This window comes from Hypanus sabinus, chromosome 19 (assembly GCF_030144855.1).
Source record: "Hypanus sabinus isolate sHypSab1 chromosome 19, sHypSab1.hap1, whole genome shotgun sequence".
NCBI lineage: Eukaryota > Metazoa > Chordata > Chondrichthyes > Myliobatiformes > Dasyatidae > Hypanus > Hypanus sabinus.
Genome location: NC_082724.1, coordinates 14,836,067 through 14,854,861, shown reverse-complemented (window position 1 = coordinate 14,854,861; position 18,795 = coordinate 14,836,067). Strand labels below are relative to the sequence as shown.

The window sequence follows — 18,795 nt, the reverse complement described above, 5'->3', positions numbered from 1 at the left end:
CCTTGGGAAGGTATGCTTCACATGTGCTTTTAACCATTGGTTGAATATTTAGTTTTGTAGTTTGTGTTACTTGGGGGAACTTAAATGTTTGGTTGAATTTTTTATTGTTTGTAAATAAATGATTAATACGCTTATTCATAGTCAGTGGTTTTCGTCTCACTCACCGAACCTGTGAACCTGCTTCTGTGTTATAAGTAATAATGATGATTTTTCTGCCAAATTGTGATGCTTAATTTGTGGTTGCTTATTGTTCTTGGTTCTTTAACATTTAGCAAAACAATTCCTCCTGCGCTGCACACACCCTGAACCTGACTTACAGTCACTTTAGCTTGGAAGTTGCATATAAATTATAATGACTGAACTTTTTAAAAATAAGCTAAACTGTTGAAAGACTCCATTGCTCTGATATTGTGGAACTTAGCTTGCAAGAGGCACTTTTGTGATAATTGGAAAAGGATTGATTTGCCAAGTTGGAGTGTATGATTTTCGAAGTATCCTACATAACTACACTTCAAATAAGTAAACTGGTATCAGTAATAGTGTTACAAAGATGGAGAACTCTGAGGGGCCGAAGGGTACAAAGTCGCCCCCTCCTTTTTGAGAATCGCAAGATCACTATTAATTCAGGTCAGGAGACCCAGGAAATGAGAGAGAGAGACACGCAGAATCCACAAGGTTTGGAATGTGTCCTGGCCTCAGCGAAACAAAGCCACTGATAACGGCCATTGTCTCTTGGAGACGGAATTGTGTATTGAGTACTGTACTATTCATTGAAGCCCTCAGGGGACGACCAGAGTGGGCTGGTTGAGGGATTGCATCATCCCAACCTGATTGACATCTGAGACCCCATGAGTAAGGATAAAAGAGGGTCTGGGGAACAACCCCTTTAGACGCACCAGGAGAAACGCTAGAAATCCCGTGACAGCGTTTAATAGTGACAGCCGGTGGGGGCTCGTGTGCGTCCTTCCCTTGCCTGGGATTGGCAGACTCACCACGGAAGAATGGCCTAGCTAAAGGAGAGGCCACAAGTGAATGGCCACACCAACGAGACTCCAACAGATCGAAATCATAAAAGGAAAAGCCGGCAAGTTTTTCTCCCAAAAATCTCTCTCTCTCTCCAACCACTGCAACCCCAGCGGTCCCCAAAGGCTGCAGCCTGCATGAACTGAGCGAACTTTATATTTCCATCGGACAATACATTATCCCCTAGTCAACGATAGAGCTTATTTCTTACTGATTATTATTATACCCGCACTTTTAGATTTAGTATTGACGACGTATATTATCTGTATATTTGCATTGACATTATTTTTGTATACTTTTACTAATAAATACTGTTAAAAATAGTATTATCAGACTTCAACGGACGTCTCTATCTTTGCTGGTAAGTGACCCAGTTACGGGGTTCGTAACAATAGCTATACAGCATGCAAATTGGCTCTTTGACCCACCAATGTTGGCAGCAATTACATTGATGAGGGTCTGGAGTCACACATAAACCAGAATAAACAAGGCCAGCAATAAATCTAATGGTATTAAGGTAATCACTTTGGGATTTCAAGGTAACATAATGACCTGGGTTTAATCCTTACCTCCAGGGTGTTACCTCTGTGGAACTTGTACATTCTTACCATGACCATGTGGATTTCCTCTAGGTGCTCCTGTCTCCTCCCATAACCTAGAAGTATACGGGACAGTAGTTTAACTACCCACTGCAAAGTGGTCAGGTGAGTGGCAGATTCTATGGGGAAAGCAGAGAGACAATGGAATTAGTGAAGGATTAATGCCTGAGTGCTTGATAATCAGCATATGCTTCATCAGTGACCTTCATTCCAGCATGTTTAGAAATGAGAGCTCATAGCAAACCGTCCCCGTGATTAGGTTAGGGATATTCAGCTTTGTCGGGGGTTGCTGGAGCAACATAGCTTGAAGGAGCCAGAAGGGCCTACTCTGTGCTGTATTGCTAAATAAATAAAACGTGGGAGGAACTCAGCAGGTCAGGCAGCATCTACAGACAGAAATAAACAGTCCACGTTTCAGACTAAGACCCTTCCCCAGTCTGGGTCTTGACAGCACTATTCCATTGCAGGCCCCATCGTGGCCTTGGTCCAAGCTGAACTTAGTGATGGGCCAAGAGTGAATGCCCTGATATTAAGACTGATTTGATTGAGGATGATATCAAGGATCCCTGGTAAAACTGGAACTGATCGTCGGTAAGAGAAGAGCAGAGCAATGGCATTAGTCTTCCCATGCAGAAAGCAGGTGGTTCACTCACCCACTGCAGCACCATGGACATTCTTCAGGACTGTGACCTAGGGGCACAGCAGCTTCATCAGCGACCTTCATTCCAGCATGAGTTTAGAAATGAGAGCAAATTCAGTGGCTGTTTAATTAGGTACCTCCTGTACCTAATGAAGTGACCGTTGAGTGTATGTTTGTGGTTTTCTGCTGATGTAGCCCATCCACTTCAAGGTTCGACATGCTGTGCATTCAGTGATGCTCTCCCACACACCATTGTTGTAATGTGTGGCTATTTGAGTTACTATCGCCTTCCAGTCAGTTTAAACCTTGGAGACCGTTTATTAGACATTTTCATATGAATTAATTTGGCCTTTTCCAGACCTTCTCTCTGCTTATTCATGTTCAGGTATAGAGTTCCAGAGTTCTTTGACACTATCATATACTTGTAAACTGTTATTATTGCTCATGTTAGTTTAGTTTAGTGTTTTTTTTTAATATATATTTTTTTCACATATTTTTAATATTTTTTTTCTTTTTTAATGGTTATTTTTGTTTTTTTTTCATATAATCATGTAGACTTGATTGATTAAGGTATTCTCTTCTGTTGATGTTTAGTAGGATATTGTTATCTTATTATCAATGTGATTTCAAGTCTATTGTATTTACAACTTACTTATTACTATGTTATTTTTTTTTGTGTATATATGAAAATCAATAAAAAGATTGAAAAAGAAAGAAAGTTTAAACCAGCCTGGCTTTCCTCCTCCTTCCTCTCTTGGTAGTTGGGTTGGCAGCATTCGGACCCGGCATGGCGGGCACTCTTCACGGAATGGCAGAGTGCGTGCGGTCGCACTCCTCGAATGCTGACGGAAGGATGTTTTTAATATTCTGAGATTTGTGTGATTATCGGACTGCACTTTATATCGGTCTTCTTCAGTTTTTGGTGCTTCTTTCTTGGTGCCAATCAGTGGGTTACTTTTTGAGAGAGGGAGGAGTTGGAGATTTGAGATCTGATGCTATCATTGGTGTTTATCTGTGTGGGTGATTTGTTTGTTTTCATGTATGAGAGGGGGGGTTTGGAGTTTGATGTTACTGTCATTTTTTGCCGGGAGGGTGTTGGTGGGGTGAGGGTTTGATGTTATTGTCACTGCCTTTTTTCTGCAAGAAAAGGGGTTGGGGGTTTGATGTTACTATCTGTTTTTTTTCTGGAAGGGGGCTGGGAATTTGATGTTATCATCGCTGCTTTTTTTGCAAGGGGGGGATTGGGGGGTAGGGGTTTTTGATGTTCCATCTGCCATTTTCCAGGGGGGCAATCTGTTAGTATTTTGTACAAGGGAGTGGGTGAGGGGCTTGGGGTTTGCAAATTTTATTTCTTTATGTTTTTCATAAGGGGGCGGCTGTTGATGTCATTTCTTTCAACAGCTCCTGTGTATTTTCTGTATTTCATGGCTCTCTGGAGAAGACAAATATCTGAGTTGTACCATACATGCAGACTTTGACAATAAAAAGAACCTCTGAACCTTTTAAACTTTCAGTTCCTCTCATGCAGTCCGCTTGCATTAACAGCACCTGCTGTTCTAGATGATAAAAGGGGTGATTATGATCTAAAACTAAGATCCACCTTTTGGGTCAAAAGCCAAACCATATATGAGAGGTTGCTCTTTCCAGTTTAAGTTCAAGTTTATTGTCATTCAATGACACACAGTAAAATAGAGTCCATATAGTCATACTATGCAGTTGTGATAAAGTGCAACACAGTCACAAACCAATATTAGCACATCCCTGAGTGGCAAAGCCCGAAGTTTGGTGGTGCCAGGATGTTGTTCTGGAGCCATGTTTCTGTTGAGTGTGCGGTGACAGAAAATCTTGGCCAAAGACAGAAAGGCTTAAATGGAGAATTGTGGTCAAATGTTCAGTGTCACGTCTGTGAGGACCAGGCAAAACTGGGCACTGCAAACCCAATGCAAAATATCCATTGCTGGGATCATCAAAAGAACAAATTGTGTAGTTACTAGTAAATAATACCAATGCACTATGTAAACAATCAATATCTATCAGTTTTGCCTCATGTAGTCAGTTCATATCATTTTATTATATAACTGTTTGCATGACTACACAAGAGGAATGGAAGGAGTTTAATCATATTGAGCAATCACTGCACTGACATTTCAAGAGAGTAATTTCATTTGCAGCAGAGTGCCTGAAGGAGAATGACATTCTGTCCTTTTATTAGTGCTTGCCTTTGTTTTCATTTTCTCCGCTACGTTGCTCCACAGTTGCCAATGAGGCCATTACACTTTCCCACTCACTGTTTCTGAGCTCAGTTTCTTCATAGTTCATTTGCTGCTCGGCACTGGGCAGCATACAGTAACTTCAAGCATATTTGGATTATGTTTTGCAGATCTCTTTTGCAGAAAGGCCATTGCTTTGATTTATACCTCAAATCAGATAATGAGCCTTGTAAAATTTAGACTTTGGAGGCTTGGTCAATGTCAGCATAATATTGATGGTCAATTCGTTTGCAATTCACCAGCAGAGTAGGAAAAAGCAACACACACAAATTGCTGGAGGAATTCAGCGAGTCAGGCAGCATCTGTGGGAAAGAGTAAGCAGTCTATGTTTGGGGCCAAGATCCTTCTTTCAGCCCAAATGTCACCCAAGACAATGCTGCAAGCAGTAATGTTAGTTGTGATGGGTGGAGTGGCTGGTTTAAAGGCTGCAAGGTTTCATATGGTCCAAGGCTACATAAATATATATTTAATTCTACTAGTCTTAGCAGAGCATAACTTATCATCTCCCTCTACTCCCCATTCCCCGCTGGCTTCTAGGGTTGCCATGAAGGTCCTGCATCTCTGGCAGTGCTCATGGCTTCCTTCATCATGTCAGTAGCTTGGTTTTCACTGCTGTTGGTTATCCAAGTCCCAGAGGAGACTCACTCTCAGATGTAGAAAGATTCTTCATTGCTGTTTCCGTAATTGCCTATCAGGGTTGTTAGCTCTGATCTGAATCCCTAAACCTGAAGAGCTGCTGGACCACTCTTAGTCTGGCCTCTACCAGTTGACCTGTTTGGCATGGATGGCCCTACCAAGCGCCAAAGCATGAAGCCCTGAATCCAGCCAACGTACAGTAGCTCTCCGGGTCATTGAGGCACGCAAGCCTCCAAACCACGACGAGGTTATGGTCCTCTTGGAGGCAGCCTCCCATCAACCCCAGTAAAACTCGCAAAGTGGAACAAGGGACAGTTTCTTCATTTTAATCATTCCCCCTTTACTCAGGCTCCTCGAAAGTAGCATGTTAAAAATTTGAATTAATTTGTCTTAATAAGGGGCAGTTCATAAAATACAACTGCTTGGCTATAATGTCATACGGACAAATATATTAGTTATGTATCTGTCAAAGGGAGTTATGGCAGACAATATGGAAGTCTTAACCCTATTGACCACTTCCATCCACATTTGCTGCCTGACCTGCTGAGCTCCTCAAACAGCTATATATTTTTGCTGTCTGTTGTAGAGGTTTGTTACAAAGTGATTATTTGACAAGTAACCACTGTAACCTATGTTCAAATATTAAGACTTCCATGTGCACAGAAACAACTGACTGCGAATGCCATAAGACTCAAATGAGAACAGAAAGTACACACAAAGGTCAAACGCTATTTGTGGAAAGGAAGACAGGTGACCTTTCAGCAGGGATGGGGAAGTTTGATGATAAATAGTTGTAGAACAGAGGAACCTAGGAGAACAAGTATATGGTTCTCTGAAAGTGGCATCCAACTAGACAGGGTGGGGAAAAGGGCCTTTGGCAGCTGGTGTTGTGTATAGATGTTGGATGTTATTTGCAGTTGTAAAAGATTTTGGTGAGGCTGCATTTTGGATTATTTTGTTCAGTTTTGGTCACTGCTATAGGAAAGATGCCATTAACTGGAAAGAATACAGAAGAGATTTACAAGGATGTTGCTGGGACTCTTGGACCTAATTTATGGACGGAGGTTGAGCAAGTTGGGATTTATTTTCATTACAGCATAGGAGAACGAGAAGTGTATAAGCTCATGAGAAGTTTAGATAGAGTCAATACACAAAGCTTTTTTTACCCCAAACATTTAAGGAATTAAAAAACAGAACTCATAGGTTTAGGGTGGGAGGCAACCTGAGGGGGCATTGTTTTCACGCGGAGGGCGGTGAGCAGATGGAATGAGCTGCCAGCGGAAGTGGTTGAGGCAGGTACATTAACAACATGAAAAAGGACTATAAGTAAATGGTTCACAATTAGACAGGGTGGTGAAGAAAGTTTTTGGCAGCAGGCATTCCTTAGATAGGCCATTGAGTATAGAAATTGGACTGTTTTTCCAACATATATGATTAATAAACTCTTCTAGTTCTTCCAGCCAGGTACAGGTTACTTGTATCTGGGTGGAAGCCCGTGGAGAGTCTATAGATTAACAACATATTTATTTGTTTGTTTATTTACTTATTGTCTATCTATTCATTCATTCATCTATTTATTTGTTTGTTTAATTATTAACTAATTGATTATGATGCAGCATGTAGTTGGGTCCTCTGGCCCTGTGAGCTGCAACACCCAGCAATTCCCTGATTTAGCTCTAGCCTAATCACAGAACAATTTACAATGACCAAGTAGCCTACCAACTTGTATGTCTTGGGACTGTGAGAGGAAACCAGAGCACCCGGAGGAAACCGACACAGTCTTAAGGAGACTCCTTACAGGCAGTGTCAGGAATTGAACCTGGGTCACCCGCACTGTAAAGTATTGTGCTAACCACTACTTAGGCTAGGATTAAACGAGGGGAATACTGGGCAGCATGGGGAAAAAGGCTGGAAGGGCCTGTTCCATGCTGTATCTCAATACGTAAATGGGATAGGAAAGGTTTAGAGTATTTTGGCTCAAACTTAGGTGAATGGGATTAGATTAGATGGAATTTTGGTGGAATGGACTAGTTGGGCAAAATAATTTTCTGTGCTGAGAGAGGGTGAAGAAGAGAGCAGGGTGGAATGAAGTTGATTAGTTGACAGAAGGGATGATCATACAAAGTTGAACAGATTTGCAATTGAGCAAGGAAAGAAATGAAAGATTGCCCTCAAGGAGGAATAAACAGGAAGAATACAAGGATTATCCGAAATTGCTAGATAATGGTGGGATTCCAAATCAAAAACAGAAAAGGGTAATAATTTTCATTACATAAAATTGTTGGGCCTGGAAGGCTGTTATGTGCTTAGTCAAAAGTGAGGTGCTGTTCCATGAGCTTAGCTGAGACTGCATAGTAGAGTGAGTGCGCAGAGATGAGGACAAGAATGGAACTTACACAATATATGCAGGATAGATTTTCTCAAAGATGTTCTTGAAGTAGATTTGGTGGTATTTCTCATTGCTATGTAGGGAAAACAAAAACATGTTTTTAATATATTGTCTTGGATGTAATTTGATGCACACTTAAATAGGTCAAATACAAAAAAGATTATTTATATATCACAAGGCCAAAGATACTTAGACTATAGATAACTGAGTACAATAAACCTTGGTGAAAATAGTATTGTATGTGACTGAGATTGCAGAGTTTACACATATTGTACAAATTATAAATAATGATATTTGATATTGACCAGTTAGGCTGATTGGCCTGTTTTCATGCAACATGTTCTATGATTCTAGTTATTGTGTTTCTCTGGAGAAATTGCTGTAATTTTCTAAGTAAATTGATTTAATTGCACAACGGACAGCTTACCGCGAGTTATAAATCTTGACACATCTACTCAGTCACTGACATGACCACAAAAGTGACCACAGACAGTGGAGTCTGATATAAAAAGCAGAACACTGGGAGAAATCATCAAGTCAGGCAACAGGGCGACACAGTGGCCGAGCAGTTAGCACAATGCTTCACAGTACCAGTAGCCCGGGTTCAATTCCCACCGTAGCCTGTAAGGAGTTTGTCTGTTCTCCCTGTGACTGGTTTCCTCTGAGTGCTCCAGTTTCCTCCCACAGTCCGAAGGTTGGTAGGCTAATTGGTCTTTGTAGCTTGGCCTGTGATTAAAGCAGAGGATTGATGGGTGACATTGCACAAAGCATCGGAAGAGCCTACTCCGTGCTGTATCTCAATAAGTAAATTGGCAAATAGTGGGTTGAGATCCTGCGGCAGACTTGCTTGACCTGCTGAGTTCTTCCGGCATTCCCTGTTCAGCCGCTGTCAGTACATTCAAGGCAGTGTGGGCAAATGATCAAAGAAGTAATGAAACAAAATAACGAGCTGCAGAGGCTGAGGTGGAAGAGAAATCTGGAGATCAAAGCTTGGAGATGATGACAAGTGTGGAGTAATAAAAATTAAGGACGATGAAAAGGCCAGAATTAGAGAAGTTGTGATCTTTGTTCTAGTGATGGAATAGTTACGTAGATACGAATAGAATTAATGGATATGTGAACATTTCTCAGACTGATATTCAGTACAGTTTTGCATTGTAAAACCTCCGCTCATCTTTTATCCATCATCAAATGCTACTAAATCAAATGTATATGCTATGCCCTTGGTGAAAGAGCTAAGTCCAATCTGCAGGATATGGTGAGTTAATATCTGAAAATGCCACACTTCAATACCAATTACCCCAACAGTTTGCGGTGCTGTTAATGTGGTGAAATCGAGGACCCATTCCAAGCTGCTCAGCTGAACGTGAGCAATAGCAAGAGAGTCAAATAATTATCTGTGAGAACTTTTGCAGTGCTCATCTTAGTGTAAGAAACCAGATAAGTTCACTTAACCTGCAGGAACCGAACACTCCCTGCAATTTGTGTGTAATAGGCAGAGGATTTTTTTTTGTCCTTCAGGAAATGAACTGAAGATCGTCTTGAGACAACTTAATGAACCAGTTTAGAATACAATGAGTTTAATAATGCCTGCTGTCTCAGGACATGGTAGTCACTATACAGGATTATATTTTATTTGGATTGCCCCATCATAATCACTTTGTGGGAGTAAATCACTTATTTATTTATTCATTGAGACACAACGCAGAATAGACCTTTCTGGCCCTTTGATCTGTGCCACCCAGCAATGCCCTGATTTAACCCCAGCCTAATCGCAGGATAATGTATAACAACCTATCAGCCTATCAACCGGTAGATCTTTGTACTGTGGGAGGAACCTGGAGCACCTGGAGGAAACCCTTGCAGTTGCAGGAAGAACGTACAAGCTCGTTACAGGCAGTGATGGGAATTGAAGTTGGGTGGCTGATACTTGAAGCGCTGTGCTAACCACGGACTCTATGAGTTAGTAAAATCCGCCAAGGTGCCGCCGAACGTGTCTTCAGCTGCTTTGAGTTTACAGGTCAGTATCGTGGCTGTCAGGATGGAAAGGGTCAACGTAGAAAGGGAAATAAATGTAAGCAGAATGAAGGGAGATCTCAACCCAGCCTCATTGTTTTTATTCTGACTCTTCACTGGCTTGTAAGACTGCACTTGATATGTGCCTTTGTTCAGCATATGCTAAAGCCCTCAGGAAGAGTGAAACAATCAAAAGCAAATCACATTAAACAAGAAGTCTTTTATTAAATGAATCTGATTACTTTCAGGGCACATTTTCATAGTTTCCCATGTCATTCCCACATCCAAGACACCCATGCTGGGACTATAAGGTATGGTGATCTCATTACAACAATTTTTAAAGGCTGCGTTTTCAAACCCAGCCATCAAGGACCCGAGGGCAATGTAATTTTAAAATCAATCCTTTAAAAAAAAGCCCCTGTGTTGGCCGTTTCTAAAGGGCTGTCAATTACCTCTACCTCAGCATTGCAATGGAAAGCCAGCATGATTCAAGTCAGCTCCAACAGAGAGGACTATTCTTTTGGGAAATCAGCCGGTGCTCCGACCTGAATTTATTCAGCTTTAAGTTCTGGCAGAATATGGGAGCAAGCTCGCCTCACACAAGCCATTCCAAGCACGTCCACTCATGTAAATGGCAAGTGCCAGTGGCTTGGCTGCAATTACCCATTAGAGAATTCATTTTCTTACTCCCAGCAGCTGTCAGACCGAAGCCCTAAATTATATGAAACACCTCACAGTTTTGTTTTATCTATAAATTCTTTGCACGATTTTTAACTTCACAAGTAGATTCTATATAAATAAATGAATCAAACGCACAGCTCACTGTACGAAGTTCAAATTTCAAAGTACATTTATTATCTAAGTATTTATACATATAGCCCGCAGGAGATGTAGTGGCATCCGCACCAGGTTTCGAGGCAAGTGGTCTCAGGTTCAAATCCGGCCGGCTCCTCGCACACTTCCCATCCGTGCTGGGTTGAGTGTCGAGCTAACAACTTGGCCTCCTGAAAAACAGGCAAATGCTAAAGAAATGGCAAGGCTGCTGCCTGATGCGCCAGAAGGCGCGGAGAAGAAATGTTTACATAGGCAACCTTGAGATTAGACTCCTTTGTTTTGTGGCTATCTGTTTGGAGATGAGTCTCATCGTTGTATATGCATACATACTTTGATGATAAATGGACAGAGCCATTCAGTTGATCTCTTTAACTAGAATCTACTTGTGAAATTTAAAATAAACAAAATATGTATAGATGAAACAGAGCTGCAAGAGGTTTTAATCTAACATCAGCTGGGAGTAAAAAAGAATTCTTTAATGGGTAATTGCAGTAAATACACCTCAAGAATCTTGTTTGTTGTTCAAAAATCTTATATCCTTTTTTCCCTTTCTGCTAAATGTGCAGTTATTGTGCACTGACTGAAGAAAATAGCCCTTAGCAGATAAAATCCCCTAAACAGGGCTTAAAAACCTCTTGCTGGGAGGTTGAACTTTCCCACATAAACAAAGTGCAAATTGTGTCATTCCACATTAACTAGGCTGTAGCAGTCACTTTCAACAGCACTGCTTGTCCACAACACGATGCTTTTCGATGTGGTGTGAACTAAGCATATCTCACAGCTGTGCCTGACAACAGGAAGTATAAAGAATCCAGGAGAAAAAAGGGAGGAACATTTGAACATTGTAATGAATCCATTCACTCCTTTGGTTCCCGCAAGGGGTAAACAATTAAACATAAGTTGATACAGATATTGAAAAAAGATTATAATATGCTTGCTGAATGTTTTACTTGTTTGGCATGCATGTAACAAAGCAATAATTGACATGTAGCAAGAACATTGATTAAAGGCGTATAACAGTGTATTTAAACCAACCCCAGGAACGGAATCACAATGAATACCATTTTTTTTTTTGGCTTATCATAATAAAAGCTCTACTTAATTTTACTTTGTGACCACAGGGTGAAGGCAACAATAGTCACCAATTAAAGTTTGTTCTCTCACTGATAGCAGCGGAGGGCTGGAGTGAATTGTTGAGGTGAATGTCAGGAATTCTAGCAAACAACTGATGTAGGTTGTACTGTTCTGAAGAGGGAAATATCACTGGACGAGCAAAGAAAGATACATTTCATCGCCTGAAAGGCAATCTAAACTGTCCTACATGATGGGAGAGGCATCTTCAAGTTCCCATCAGCAGCCGTCTCCTGATCACAATGAGAGGTGCCCAGACTGAAGCACAAACTTAGCCTCTCTCTCCACAGACGCTGTATGACCGGCTGAGTATTTCCAGTATTTTCTTAGACGTTTTTTAACTTCACTGTGTTATATCGGCTATTCCCTTTAGCTTCTCTTTGGCAGCTTCTTCCAGTTCATCGGCAGAAGCAGCTTAATTTCTCCCTTTAAAGTTTCACTTTTTCTTTTAAGGCGGGCGGGCTTCTGTCAAAGACCCTGACCTGGAGCTGCATATGAACTTTGGTTCTTTACGAAGCTGGTTCCCTCTCTTGGGGCTCACCAACTGGTTGTTTCTCGACATCCCAAAAACACGCCCCGAAGATCGAGCGCACCTCTTGGGCTCCGAGGCTTTGTGGCCCCGGGAATGAGCCATTTCTACGCTGGTGTCACCGAATGAAGCATCACAGGGAAAAACAGAATATCGGGAACAGTGGATCATCTTTTGGGGAGGGGACTCCATTGTCGGTGAATCACTCGCTCTCTCTCTCTCTCTCTCTTTCTGTCATCGGTGGGGGAGAGTTTATTGCCGACTCTCGAGTCAAAGAACTCGGATAAAAAGCAACATGGCAGACTTTAACGCTGTAAATCATTGAGTGGATTTGTTTATGTATCCCATTTCACTGAGTGACACCTCTCCACCCCTTCATTAGGGGGAGAGAGATAGAGAGAGAGAGCCTGTGGTACGTCGAATTGTCGGGTGAGTGATTAGATTTTGTTGTTCTGCAGATCATGGTCTTTATGGGGGGGCTTTACTATTGCTTGCTTGGTGGGTGGGGCGTGCTGATGCTTTTATGCTGAAGTAAGTCAGGGAGGGGGAGGGCCGATGCTTCACTGTTTTGGGGTTTGTCGAGGCTTTGGGGTTCTAACCTTTATACTGTCACTCTTTCTTTGGGGCACTCTTCTGTTTTTGTGGTTGTCTGTGAAGAACAGGAATTTCAGGTTGTATGCTGTATACATTCTCTGATATTAAATGAAACTATTGAACTATTGAATTATAACTATATTAGAAACAGGAGCACTTCCGGCCACTCAGTCCTTCATGCTTGCTGCTCATTAATTATAATATTGCTTATTCTTTTACCTTGTTACCATTGTCCTGCCCGAATTCATTATTCTTCAATCCCCTTGATGACATTATGTTTTGATCTTTTATATCACTGGAGATATTGGAGAGAAGAATTCCAGCTAATCACTATATGATGGGTGAAGAAAATTCTTCTCGTTCCTATGATAGATAGGGACGGGCAGAAAAATTGGCCTGCACCAACTAGATTGCCATAGGGCATATCACCCATGGGCTCTTGTGTCTTTCTTTCGATTAACTTTTCAGAGCACAAAACATGACATTTCAGAGGGGGGGGGTCACAGAGCTCTATGACTCTATGACCATATCCTGAATGGTCAATCACTTCGACCATTCTAAGTAATACAAGAGGTCCAGGTATACAATCCAGTAAGTCATTGCACACGTCGAGCGGCATTTCTGGAGCAAACTTCAATCTTCAATCTCTGGAGGATGCTCTACAGTTGTAGCAGGGCTTGAACACGCTCACCTCCTACAGAGTGAAACCAAGCAACGTATGTGACAGCAAGACCACTTCCAGACGAGGTCAATGCCTTTTATGCTCCATTTGACCATCAAAGCATGGAGGCATTTTTGTGAACTCCCACAGCCCCCGATGCCGCTGTGGTTTCAGTTTCTAAGGCTGACGTGTGAGCATCCCTCATGAGGGATCACCCACGGAAAGCAACCGGTCAGCCCATGTGCAATCACTGGCCAAGTACAAAGGACTTGTGCTGATCAACTGGCTGGAGTGCTCACTGATATCCTTAAACTTTCTCTTTGGCAGTTTGATGTACCCACCTACCTCAAGCAGGCTTCAATTATAACAATGCCTAGGAAGAGCATGGCAAGTTGGCTCAATGACTGTAATCCACCACTGTGATGATGTGCCTTGAGAGATTGGTGATGAAACATATCAACTTCTGCTTGAGAAGTGACTTCGATCTACCTCAATTTTCCTACCAGAGCAAAAGCAGAAGTCACTTCATTGGCTCTTCAATCCTGGAACAGCTGGACAGTGAAGGTGCACACGTTAGGGTGCTCTTCATTGAACACAGCTCAGTATTCAATATTATCACCCCCTCTAACCTTATCAATAAACTTCAAGTTCTAGATTTCAACATCTCCTTGTGCAATTGGATCCTGGATTTCCTCACTAGCGGACACCAGTCAGTTCAGATTGTCAACATCTCCCCGACAATCTGCCTCAGCATGGGTACAGCACAAGGCTATGTGCTTCACCTCTGCTCTACTTGCTTTATAGTTACAACTGTGAGTCTAAGTACAGCTCCGTTGCAATATTTTAGTTTGTTGATTACACCACTGTCATTGGCTGAATCAAACTTGGTGACGGATCAGCATATAGGAGGAGATTGTAAATCCAGCTGAGTGTTGTCACAATAACAAACGTAAGACCATAAGGCACAGATGCAGGATTAGGCCATTCAGCCCATCACGTCTGTTCCACTATTCCATCATGGCTGCTTTATTTTTCCTCTCAATCCCAATCTCCTGCCTTCTTCCCACAACCTTTGACACCCTGATTAATTACAAAGCTATCAACCTTAAATATGGTCCACCCATCTGTCTGTGCAATGAATTCTACAGATTCACTGCTCTCCAGCCAAAGAAATGTTTCTTCATCTTTGTTCTAAATGGATGCCCTTTAATTCTGAGGCTGTGCCCTCTGGTCCTATACTCTCCCACTATAGCATCCTCTCCACATCAACTCTATCTAGGCCTTTCAATTTTCAATAGGTTTCAATGAGATCCCCCTTGTTCTTCTAAACTCCAGATCGTACAGGCTGAGAACCACCAAACACTCCTCATATGTTAACCCTTCCATTCCAGGGATAATTCTTGTGAACATTCCCTGGACCCTCTCCAATGCCAGCACATCTTCTCTTCGGTAAGGGCCCAAATCCTCCAAATGCGATTTTACCAGTGTCTTATGAAGCCTCAGCATTAAATCCTTGTTCAGCATTCCTGCTATCAAACAACATCAGCAAGACCAAAGAAATGATTATTGACTTCAGGAGGAGGAAACTGGAGCCATTCCTCATCAGGGGATCAAAGGTCACCAACTTTAAATTCCTCAGTGTTACCATTTCAGAGAATCTGTCCTGGGTTCAGCACACAAGTACCATGCTGAAGGAAGCACGGCAGCACCTCCACTTTCTTGGAAGTTTGGGAAGATTCAGACCGTCGTCTTAAACTTCGAGAAACTTCTGTGGATGCGTGCTGGAGGGCATATGAACTGGTTGCATCAAGGCCTGGTTTGGGAATGCTAATGCACCTGCACAGAAAAGCCTTCAAAAAGTAGCGGATCCAGCCCAGACCATCATGGATAAAGCCATTGAGCAAATCTACAGAGAGGACTGTTGCAGGAAAGCGGCATCCACCATTAAGAATCCCCGCCACCCAGGCCGGGCTCTCTTCTCACTGCTGCCGTTAGGAAGAAGGTTCAGGAGCCTCAAGACCCACACCACCAGGTTCAGGTACAGTTGTTTCCCCTCAACCATCAGACTTTTGAACCAAAGGGGAAACTTCACTCACCCAAAAGGGCTCACTTTCAAGGACTCTTCATCTTTTATTATCAACATTTATTGCTTATTTATTTATTTATCTATTTATTTATCCATCTATTTATTTATTTATTTATTTATTTATCTATCTATTTGTTTATTTATTTATTTATTTATCGCAAGAAAGTGAAATTTACTTTGAACTTTATTTTGAGACTGTTACTCACAGTTCTTGGCAGTTCAACCAGGAGAAACACCCTCTTTGTCAAGGCCCATTAGAATGTCGATAATACTTCTCATTTAAGAACAGTGTATTAATAATATCACAAGTAATATTCTCCAATAGGAATCAAGTATAAACTATAATCTAAAAGAATAATAGCATAAAAGCCTTTATAACTAGGGGACTGTGCATCGAAACGGGGTAGACGTAGGAAACTGTAAAACTCTACTCTTACTTGTACTGATATAGTCATAACAATGATCCCCAACAAACTTTTTTTGGGAATTATTTAATACTTTTAATGTTTCAATAACTTTCAGTTGTCTTCTACAATGCATCTTGTCACAATGGCATGAAATCAGATGACGTTCAACCACACAGAATTTATAAAGCCACAGGTTTTGCTGATGTAGAGTATAATTCACTTTAATCTTGCAATTAGAAAAGTACCACACAGAAACAGGCCCTTTGGCCCATCTAGTCCATACCAAACCATTTTAACAGCCTACTCCCTGCACCAGGACCACAGACCCCTGTACCCTACCATCCACGTACCTGTCCAGACTTCCCTTCAATGTTGAAATCGAACTTTCAAGCATCACTTGCGCTGGCAGCTCGTTCCACACACTTACCGCCCTCTGAGTGAAGAAGTTAAAGAAATTAATTCATGAATTTTTAATGATGATGAATTTTACAGGAACTTCTTCTCTTGAAACTCATTATCAATCAAAATAATGTCTCGACTCTGCGCTAGTGAATCAGAATCAGGTTTACTATCGCTGTCTTATCTGATGTGAAATTTGCTGTTTTGCAGCAGCAGTACTGTGCTAGGGTGAAAAATTACTCATGATTGCAGAATAGATGAAGGTGCAACGTAAAAGGAATATTGAAATGGTGCTATGGTCGGTTCAGTAATTTGATCGTGGGGAAAGAAGCTGTTTCTGAGTAACTGATTGTGGATCTTTAGGATCCCGAGCCTCCTCCCTGATGTCAGCAATGATACATGGGCACTTGACAGATGGTGATGGCCCTTAATGTTGTATTTAAATCCTTTTCTTGTTACAGTTGTTGGACTCTCCAGTAATAAAATAAATTCAATTAGTTTGTTCGTCATTAATAAACTTTACAAATTAGCTTATACTTTATGTACAGCAGATTATTTGTTGCTTGGGGAAATGTGTACATGAATATGTCACTTAATTATCTAACTTGTTTGTTCTGCTTGGAAGACCTTTCAGACCTTTTATATTCCTTAAGAACCGGTACTGAGATCATACCATTTCTGCGTCTGCCTCATTTTGAAGACAGCTCAAGCACTCAACAATTCAGGAACGGCTTCTTCCCCTCTGTCAGCTGGTTTCTGAATGGACATAGAACCCATGAACACTACCTCACCACTTTTTTATTTCCTGTAATTTTGCACTGCTTTTTTTCTCACCCCTTACGGATGGTGGGTATGTGTATTTTTCCCTCAATCTCAGGTCTTCTACCAGAGGCCTGGGAGCTTATACATTTGATGCAGTATCCTTGCTGTCCTGGTAGTGCACTCTTCCGGACCGAGATCTCTGATGTTGTTCCTGGGATTTGTTGGAGTCACTCTCCCAGTCCAGGTGTCACAGCTCCAAGTGATCCTGTCACCACCAGGATTACTCTGACTTCAACCTTCCACATCCTTTCCATTTGCTCTTTCACGTGAATGTGCTGAATACTGTGCAGTATCCCCTGGTAAGTATAGAAGATATACTTACATATTGGTGGCAGGCGGGGAGAGGTTTTCAAAGATTGACTTGTCACAAGCCGATCTGCAAATGGAGATTGAGGAGTCAAGCAGGAAGTTCCTTCACAATCAACACTCACAAGGCACTGTTCCAGTATGATCGTCTCATCTTTGGCATCACATCAGCTCCAGCAAATTGATGAAGAGCAATGGACCAAGTGCTCCAAGATATCCCAGAAACACAATGTTACCATGACGACATCATCGTGACCGGCAAGAATGATGACGTGCACCCCTAGAACCTTGGTAAAGTTCTTACCAGGCTGGGTGAGTATGGTCAGTGCACAAAGAGAGAAAAACGTGAGTTTTTCAAAAATGGAATCTCATATCGTGGACTTGTCATTGATAAGTCACAAGAGAAGACTGCAGCAATGCTGCAGGCACCCAAGTGAGAAAACATGTCACAACTCAGGTTACACTTGGGCCTGGTGAGCTACTACCGCTGGTTTCCCCCACATTTTGCCACAGCGCTACACACTCTTGCAGACAGGAGTGAAGTGGGAATGGTCAGAAAGATGTGAAAGAGCATTCAAGGAGACAAAGAAACTAATAACCTCAGGTGAACTGTTCAGTCATTGTGACCAATTTCTGCCCATCAGACCAGCATGCGATGCATCACCTTGTGGCATTGGAGCCATCTTGTCACACTCTCTGAAAGATGGATCGGAGTGCCACCCAAAAAGCTGAACCTTCAGTATAGTGATGTTAATTATCAGCTGTAATAGTGAAAGCATGTTTATCTGAATACAGCTTGTTAAAGGGAAATTGAATGTTTTGTTACATATGCAGTTTTATGTTACATTAATTGAAAAGGGGAGGAAGTGTAATGTTTGGAACCATTACGATGACTCTCCTTAGCACTAAATCATGAACTGATAACTTATCTTTGCGCATTGATCTGTTCTCACTCTCTCTCTCTCTCTCTCTCTCTCTCTCTCAATGTTTATTACAGCAATAAATGATGAGAACATGAGATAACAAGATAAAGAGTCTTAAAGTGAGATCATTGCCTGTGGAGATCGATCAATGGCTGGGCAAGTAAGTGTGATTATCCCCTTTTGGTCAAGAGCCTGATGGTTGAGGGGTAGTAACTGTTTTTGAGCCTAGTGGCATAAAGTCCTGAGGCTCTTGTACCTTCTGCCTGATAACAGCAGCGAAAGAAGAGCGGAGCCAGGGTGGTGGGGATCTCTGATGATGGATGCTGCTTTTCTATGACAGCTTCTCATGTCTACGTACTCAATGGTTGGGAACCTGTAGCCCAGGGTTGAAATGTCTAATACCAGACGGCATACATTGAAGGTGAGAGGGGGTAGGTTCAAAGGGGAAGTGAGGGGTAAGTTTTTGACTCAGAGAGTGGTAGGTGCCTGGAATATGCTTCCTCGCATGGTAGTAGAAGCAAATACATTGG

The 18,795-nt window shown here is 41.8% G+C and overlaps 1 long non-coding RNA gene across 1 annotated transcript; it reads right to left on the bottom strand.

Moving 5' to 3' along the window:
- Positions 1–1,570: 1,570 nt before the first annotated feature.
- Positions 1,571–16,228, bottom strand: LOC132378103 (uncharacterized). The gene is made up of 3 exons (XR_009506886.1): positions 16,166–16,228; positions 7,565–7,630; positions 1,571–1,741 (listed from the first exon to the last, which is right to left on the bottom strand). It is a non-coding gene; the product is annotated as an uncharacterized LOC132378103 (long non-coding RNA).
- Between the last annotated feature and the right edge of the window lie 2,567 nt (positions 16,229–18,795).